The sequence below is a fragment of the Alligator sinensis genome, unplaced genomic scaffold (genome assembly GCF_000455745.1).
Source record: "Alligator sinensis unplaced genomic scaffold, ASM45574v1 scaffold728_2, whole genome shotgun sequence".
NCBI classification, from domain to species: Eukaryota; Metazoa; Chordata; order Crocodylia; family Alligatoridae; genus Alligator; species Alligator sinensis.
The window spans coordinates 673,795-680,232 of NW_005842573.1; the positions used below are offsets into that span (position 1 = coordinate 673,795).

At 42.0% G+C, this 6,438-nt stretch overlaps 1 long non-coding RNA gene across 1 annotated transcript in view; it reads left to right on the top strand.

Annotated features, from left to right (window-relative positions):
- Window positions 1-4,092, top strand: part of LOC102367895 — a 6,527-nt gene extending 2,435 nt beyond the window's left edge. The window contains exons 2-3 of the long non-coding RNA XR_324831.1: window positions 3,141-3,282; window positions 4,000-4,092. This is a non-coding gene — a long non-coding RNA (uncharacterized LOC102367895). The remainder of the gene's footprint in view (window positions 1-3,140; window positions 3,283-3,999) is intronic.
- The last annotated feature ends 2,346 nt before the right edge of the window (window positions 4,093-6,438 follow it).

Here is a 6,438-nt window from a genome sequence, read left to right on the forward strand (position 1 = left end):
AATGCAGGTCAGTGAAAATGCAAATGCCATGGCAGTGAGGAATCAGAGGGAGTGAGAGACAATAGGTGAGAAGAGGAATGGTGACCTGGTGCTGGAATATAGCTGGTAAATTGTAGAGAGATTACCTGGGGTATCAGTTAGAAGGCAGGTTATAATGTGCCATGAATCCAATGTCCATGTTTTTTTTGTATCTAGTAGATTGATGAAATGAAGTTTGAAGGCTCATCTGCGAAAGGTGTTTTGTAAATTCCCTTTGAGGATTAGAACTGAGAGACAGGAGAGAGAGTGCTTATCCTGTGAGAAATGCGCCCCCACAGGTAATTGGGTATTTTTATGTTTGATAGATTTTCAGTGCATGTTCATTCTGGTGCACAGTTGTTGTTTGGTTTCTCCTACATATTTTCCATTAGGACATTTAGTGCACTGGATAACATATTTCTTTTTTGGAGGTGCAAGTATAAGATCCAGGAACAGTAGTGGTCCTCTTGTGGGGTGTAGTTATTGTGAGAGTGGCAGAGATATGTTGGCAGGTTTTATACATTTTGTCCTGGCATGATCTGGATCCATTTCGTGTGTTTTGGGCCATAGGAATTTTGCTTCTGCTGATAAGATTGACGACGTTTGGTGTTTGTTTAAAGGCTAGGATGGGTGGCTCTGGGAAGATCTCTTTAAGAGTGCCTCAGTAGTGAAGGCACTTCAGAGAAATGGGCTATTAGCTAGATGCCTCAGGAAGGAAAGACATTTCTAGAGGATTCTGATACACAAGAGCAAATAGGATGATGCTGATGGGAGAGGTCTGGCTTGGAGGTATTTAGGGAATATATATAAAATAACTGGCTTTTGGATTATCCCAGGGTTTGGGGGAGACTTAAATCCAACAGACAAGGCTGGGAGGATCAACAGAAAGGCTGATCTCTGGAAATAGTGGCAAGACTCTCAGAGGAGCTAGGTTGTAGTCAGATGAGAGAGTAAGAAACTTACCTTGTCTTTTTGTTCTGTCTTCAAGCTATATGGTCAGCTTTCCTTGTATAGTTCTTTTCTCTTATGTAATACATCTTTCTGTTGCTTTGTCTCCTTACTGAATGCCTGTGGTAAAGCATGATCTCGGGATGAGTGATATTCCAGACTAGTCTATTCTACAGAAAGGGGGTTCTTAAATTCTCTTACAACCCAAGGGGAAACTACCTGGAGTTGGCAGAGTTTTCCCTGCTGCAGGGATATATCCCTGGGGGATATAACAGCAGTGGAGCTGAGGCTTGTGGAGGTAAGGAGTTATCCCAGGACAAACCTTGGTCTGTTCCTTGAGATGATAAACAAGGGACAGTAGGAGAAACTTGCAGGTCCTGGGGTATCTTCCCCCTTCCTTCTCCCCCTCAATGAATTAGTGATAATCCTAATTTTGGTGTCTTCTGTTATATATTTGATAATAACGATAACAGTACACTCACTCATGAAATGGCAACATTTATGTCATCTCATGGACTGCCTGCAAGAAAGATTATAAAGCATTTTCCTTCTTTTCTTTTTATCCGGTCCTTTCCTTTCCTCTGTTCCTACCCTATGGAGATCAAGCAAATTCTATCACAGCGAATCCAGTCTTGATGGCCTCAAGAGAGCAGGAGCTTAAGTCATTTACTGCTTTAAAATTCCACAGTTCATGGCAACAAGCCATCTGTTATCCAGGACTTTTGATGTTAATGAGTTATTGTGCAGAGTGACAGCAATTGGCTAAAACACTTATTTGGCTCAGATACAATAAAAAAAAATTCTACTGTCAATAAGATGTGGAAGCAAACTTCATCAAAACACATTTGGGACTGGTTGCTGCAAGTCATCTGAATTTGGGTTTCACAGACAAGACTGTGCCATGAATAATGTTTCAATTGCATAATATTGTTATTGATTGTGGATTTATTTCATGGAGCTTGAATGTGTCAGAAATTATGGATTTGGGGATGCATCCTTAGCTGTGGCTGAAGAGTGCCCTGTGCAAGTGTGGAAAGTGTGTGTGTGGGGGGGTGGGAATTGGAGGAGAAATAAGTGTGGCATAAAGCTCACGTGCACTTTTCCAGTCTTGTCTGTTGAACTGGAGAAACTAGATTTGTTGATACACGAAAATGGGATTGACATCACTTTTGCAGGACAGGGGATTGCTTCAACTAATGCCAGCTGTTCCCATTCAGGGACCAGTCCAGTGTAGCTGTTACTACCTCACATCCTGTGCAGCAGTAGAGGGGCAATTAAGCTTCCTTGCTAGCTGTATATTGCTGTAGGATCCCTCCAAAACTGATGCAACCCTGCTTTGTAGCCAGAACCCTCCAGTGCTTTGGCTAAAGTGACTGCACCAAAGCCAGTATCTGGCCCTTCATACAATTAAATCTTGTGGACTATGTGAGAGAGACAGAGAGAATGAAAATATATATAGGAGTCAGGGTTTTTTTTTTTTTTACCCTACCCAATGAATAGGCCTGCTTGGGTCTGAGTGGGCAGATATTTAGCTAGCTGGACATCCAAGCCCCTTAGAGCCTCTCTACCCCTTAGACAATGGTGCAGTTAGGAGACATAAATGCTCAGCGGTAGGTAGGTTAGTTTGCTGGTTTACAGCATCCTGTGGCTCGGAAGGAAAAAAGGAGCATGAGGGAGCCTGCCAGCTATTTGTGAAGTAAATGTTCCCATTTCTTTTAAAATACAATAGCGAGTGTAATTTTGTCACATGCATCTGTTGCTATCACCTCTCACTTTGTACTGAAGTGCTCACCAGAGCATTTACAGAAGTGATTCTTCCTCCCACCCCTGACATCTGCCACAGAAAATGCTGCATTATTCATCAGTGTACTAATGGCAGGTGATGAGATCTTTTCACGCTACATCCCTCTCAGTAGGTGTTTATTACTCTGTTCACCAGCAGCCCTGCTATTACTGCGGGGCCAGAAGAACTCTACATACTCGCTTGACAGGTAATGGGAAACGTGCTCTGCTCACTTGGCTCACAAGTGCAGATGAAGGTTATTACTAGGGCAGCTGCAATATCGTGGGTGCAAAGAAGACGGTCACTTTAAGTGAACAGCTTAATTTTGGAATTCCATACAAATCATGTCAGCACCGTGATAATCCATCTTCTTTACCTTCTATCATTTCAGCAGTCATCACACTGTAATAATTTTCTCCCGCTTCACCTGTGGTCTCTATGAATAACAGAGTGGGGGGAAAAAAAGAAGAAGGAGAAGATGAATTTGGCTTAGTGTCTGATGATCATGCTGGCAAGGAATTTATCTCTGTCTAGTAAGCAAGATGCTGTTTTCTCCATGTGCGTGTATGTGTGTGCGCGCGAGTGTTTATCTGTGGAGGAGGGGAGAACCTTGCAACTAGAGATGAGTGTGATTGTTTAATTAAAAAAAAACCCCACACCTTAACAAGCAAAGCATTGTTCCTAATGATTTACTTGAAACATTGTGACAAAAATTAAAGAACATATTTTATGTCAGCACATAAAATAAATTGAAAAAGGGGGAATGATTTTTACTCTACGGAGCTCAGTTCATGAACAATGTCCCCTTAGGTTGCTCTTTCTTCCAGGTTTGTTGCACACCCTGGGAACAAAAAAGGAAAGGCAAGGCTCTTTGTATGTTAAAGACACACTTTTACATAGTGTGAAGCATTCTAGGCTTTACCTGTCCCTAGGAAAATAAAAGGTTATCGTGTATGAAGAATTAACCAGTGTCTGTTTCAAAAGGAGCTGTGCTGGGTGTCAGCTTCAGGCAATGTCACCCCCAAATGAGAGCTGGCACAGTATTGTGATATGAGCAAAACTGCTAGTAATTTTGGACGTGATTTCATGACGTGGTCTTTTGCAACCCATTTCTCCCTCAATCAATACATTTCTTGAAAGAAAAAATGAAAAAACAAACCTTAAAATAAACAAGGAAAAAATAGTTTTTTCTTCTTCTTGTTATAGTTTCTTTTATAATGAGTTAATATGGTCCTTTTCATCCAATGCAGGTGCTTTTGTGGCATTCTGGACTGAATAGAAAAAATGGCACAATTTCGTATGGGGACTCTGAAGAAAACTAGTGAAGCTTTTTCAATGTTTCCCGCCCCCAAGCTATACTCAACTTTTTTAGTTAATATATTTCTATATTAGCCTGCAGTACTTACAACATCCTTGTACTTGAACATTACACAATAGTTATATAATTGCAGATTGAAATTAAGGCTTTCATCTCTGAATTAAAAAGTAGACGGATAAGTAGATCAAGGTTTTTCCTATGCCCATAAGTAAACAGTAAGAAACATATAAAACTAGTGTGAAGAGGAAGTAAGCTTGGTGTAATGATTAGTGAAAGAAGAGAGGGGGCTGGTTGTTTGGCACCTTATATATACAGGATGCTAAATACAGGTGATACCATCTTGTTATACCCTTCTAGTGGAGTTTAGTGTGATAGAATCTAAATTGTCTTGTAGAATAACCAAGGTATCTGGTAACAAGATACATGATAGTATAATATAAACTAGTTAGCTCCTCTTCTTTTAGTCTTCACAATGCAGAAGTTACTAGGTTGTGGTTCTTCACTGTCACTGTACCAGTTATGAAAGCTACTGATTAATACTGGTTGTGATTAATCAGCATCAGTGTGTTAATTAATTCCAACATGTCTAAAGGTGCAGGAGGTAGGCAGTGAGTGATTGGATGGAATGAAAACAGGTAATTCTTTTAAAGTAAAATATAAATATGATTCTGATATATTAAACAGGAAGATAGAAAAGAGTCCTGCTGCTCTTAGAAAGTGGAGTGGATCAGTTATGTTGGATTCTTTGAGATAAAATATGCTATTGAGTGGAACTTGCATGCTGAAGTTGAAAAGGAAAACATTGATTGGTGATTATGAAGTGAAACATATTTCATGTACAATGACATCAATATCATCACTGAAATGTAATGTAATAGATATCCCTTTTCTAGGTCTCCCAGCAGCTCTTCAATATGAGCTTTATTTAGGAGCTGTCTGGTTATCTTTGACATTTAAAGATCAATCAGAGGATTATGTAAAAAAAAATCTAAATTGCAAAATCTGAATTTGATAAGAAAATCAAATTCCTTCCTGTCTGCTACCATCATATTCAAGATAAAACAATTTGGAAAATTAAAGAAACTGTGGAAGTGCTTAGATGGGGTCCTCTATTCAGTTTTAAACCTGCAGATCCATTGCAAGTAAAAAATAAAGATCTGAACTAATTAACATAGAATCATGGAAATAGACTGTTAGGGACCTCAGGAGGCTATGAAATCTAACCGCCTGATCAAGACAGGATTGTCCATGAAAGGACTACCACAGCAAATTGTTTTTGACCCTCTTGAAAATTTCTAGTGATGGACATTCCACATTTTTAATAGAATATCTATTCTAGGGCTTAACCGCTCTCATAGTTAGAAAGATCTTCCTAGTATCCAATCTAAATATACTTTGTTGCAATTTAAGACTATTGCTGTATTTATCTGAATCCAAGATGCCCCCCCTCCGCTACCTGGAGGCAGCGGGTTGCTGGAGGCTTCATTCCCCCACCCTCATCATTGTTGATGGGCAATTGGCTAGTATGTTGTAATTTTCCATGTTTAGAATCTAATTATTGGAGGGTCACCTTAAATTTGTCTCCCCAAAAGCTGCATTGGGAAAGCAAGGGGGCAAGTGATAGGAAAACAGGGATGGGGGGCAGGCAGTGGCGATTCAAGCACTGTGGGGAGCAGGCAGCCTGACCACCACCCCTTGGCACCTGCCAAGCCTCCACCGCTTGCCCCCTTGTGCGTCCTTCCCCACAACTTGCTCCCTGGCCACTTGTCCCTCTGCTGCCTACCCCCCTATTTGCCTCCCCACTTGCCTTCCCAATGACTTCCACCTCCTTCTGCTGCTGTCCTCAGCAGATTTGGGCACAGGGGGAGTCCCAGAACCACTCCTGACTGCCTCTAGCTTTGGCTTCTGCTCCTATTCCTATTCCTGCTCCTGCCCTGAGCTGCAGAAATCATCTGTGCCCGGAGCCCAGCTCAACTGGCGATGGCATCAGCGCAAGCAACTCCTTCATGTGTTTGCTTCCTGTCAAGCTCCCCTTTTCCAGTCTTCCTCTCTGGCAGGGAACTGGGCAGGGAAGGAGGAATTGGCATGCTGCTGCTGCTGCTGTCCCTATCTGCTGCTCCCTGCATAGCTGCTCCCCACAACTGGAGTGGACTGACTCTCAGCTAATGCTTTAGATTTACTTTTGCCCTGCACTGTGGGGAGCAGCTGTGGCACTGCCCAAATTCCTACTTACAGCCTACTCCGCGACAGCAGGGGAACTGGTGGGGGTGGGGGTGGAGCTGGGCAGGGAAGGGAAGGAGGAACCTGCTGCTATCACCACTGTCCCCAGCTGAGCCAGGCTCCTTGCACAACTGCTCTCCACATTTCTCAG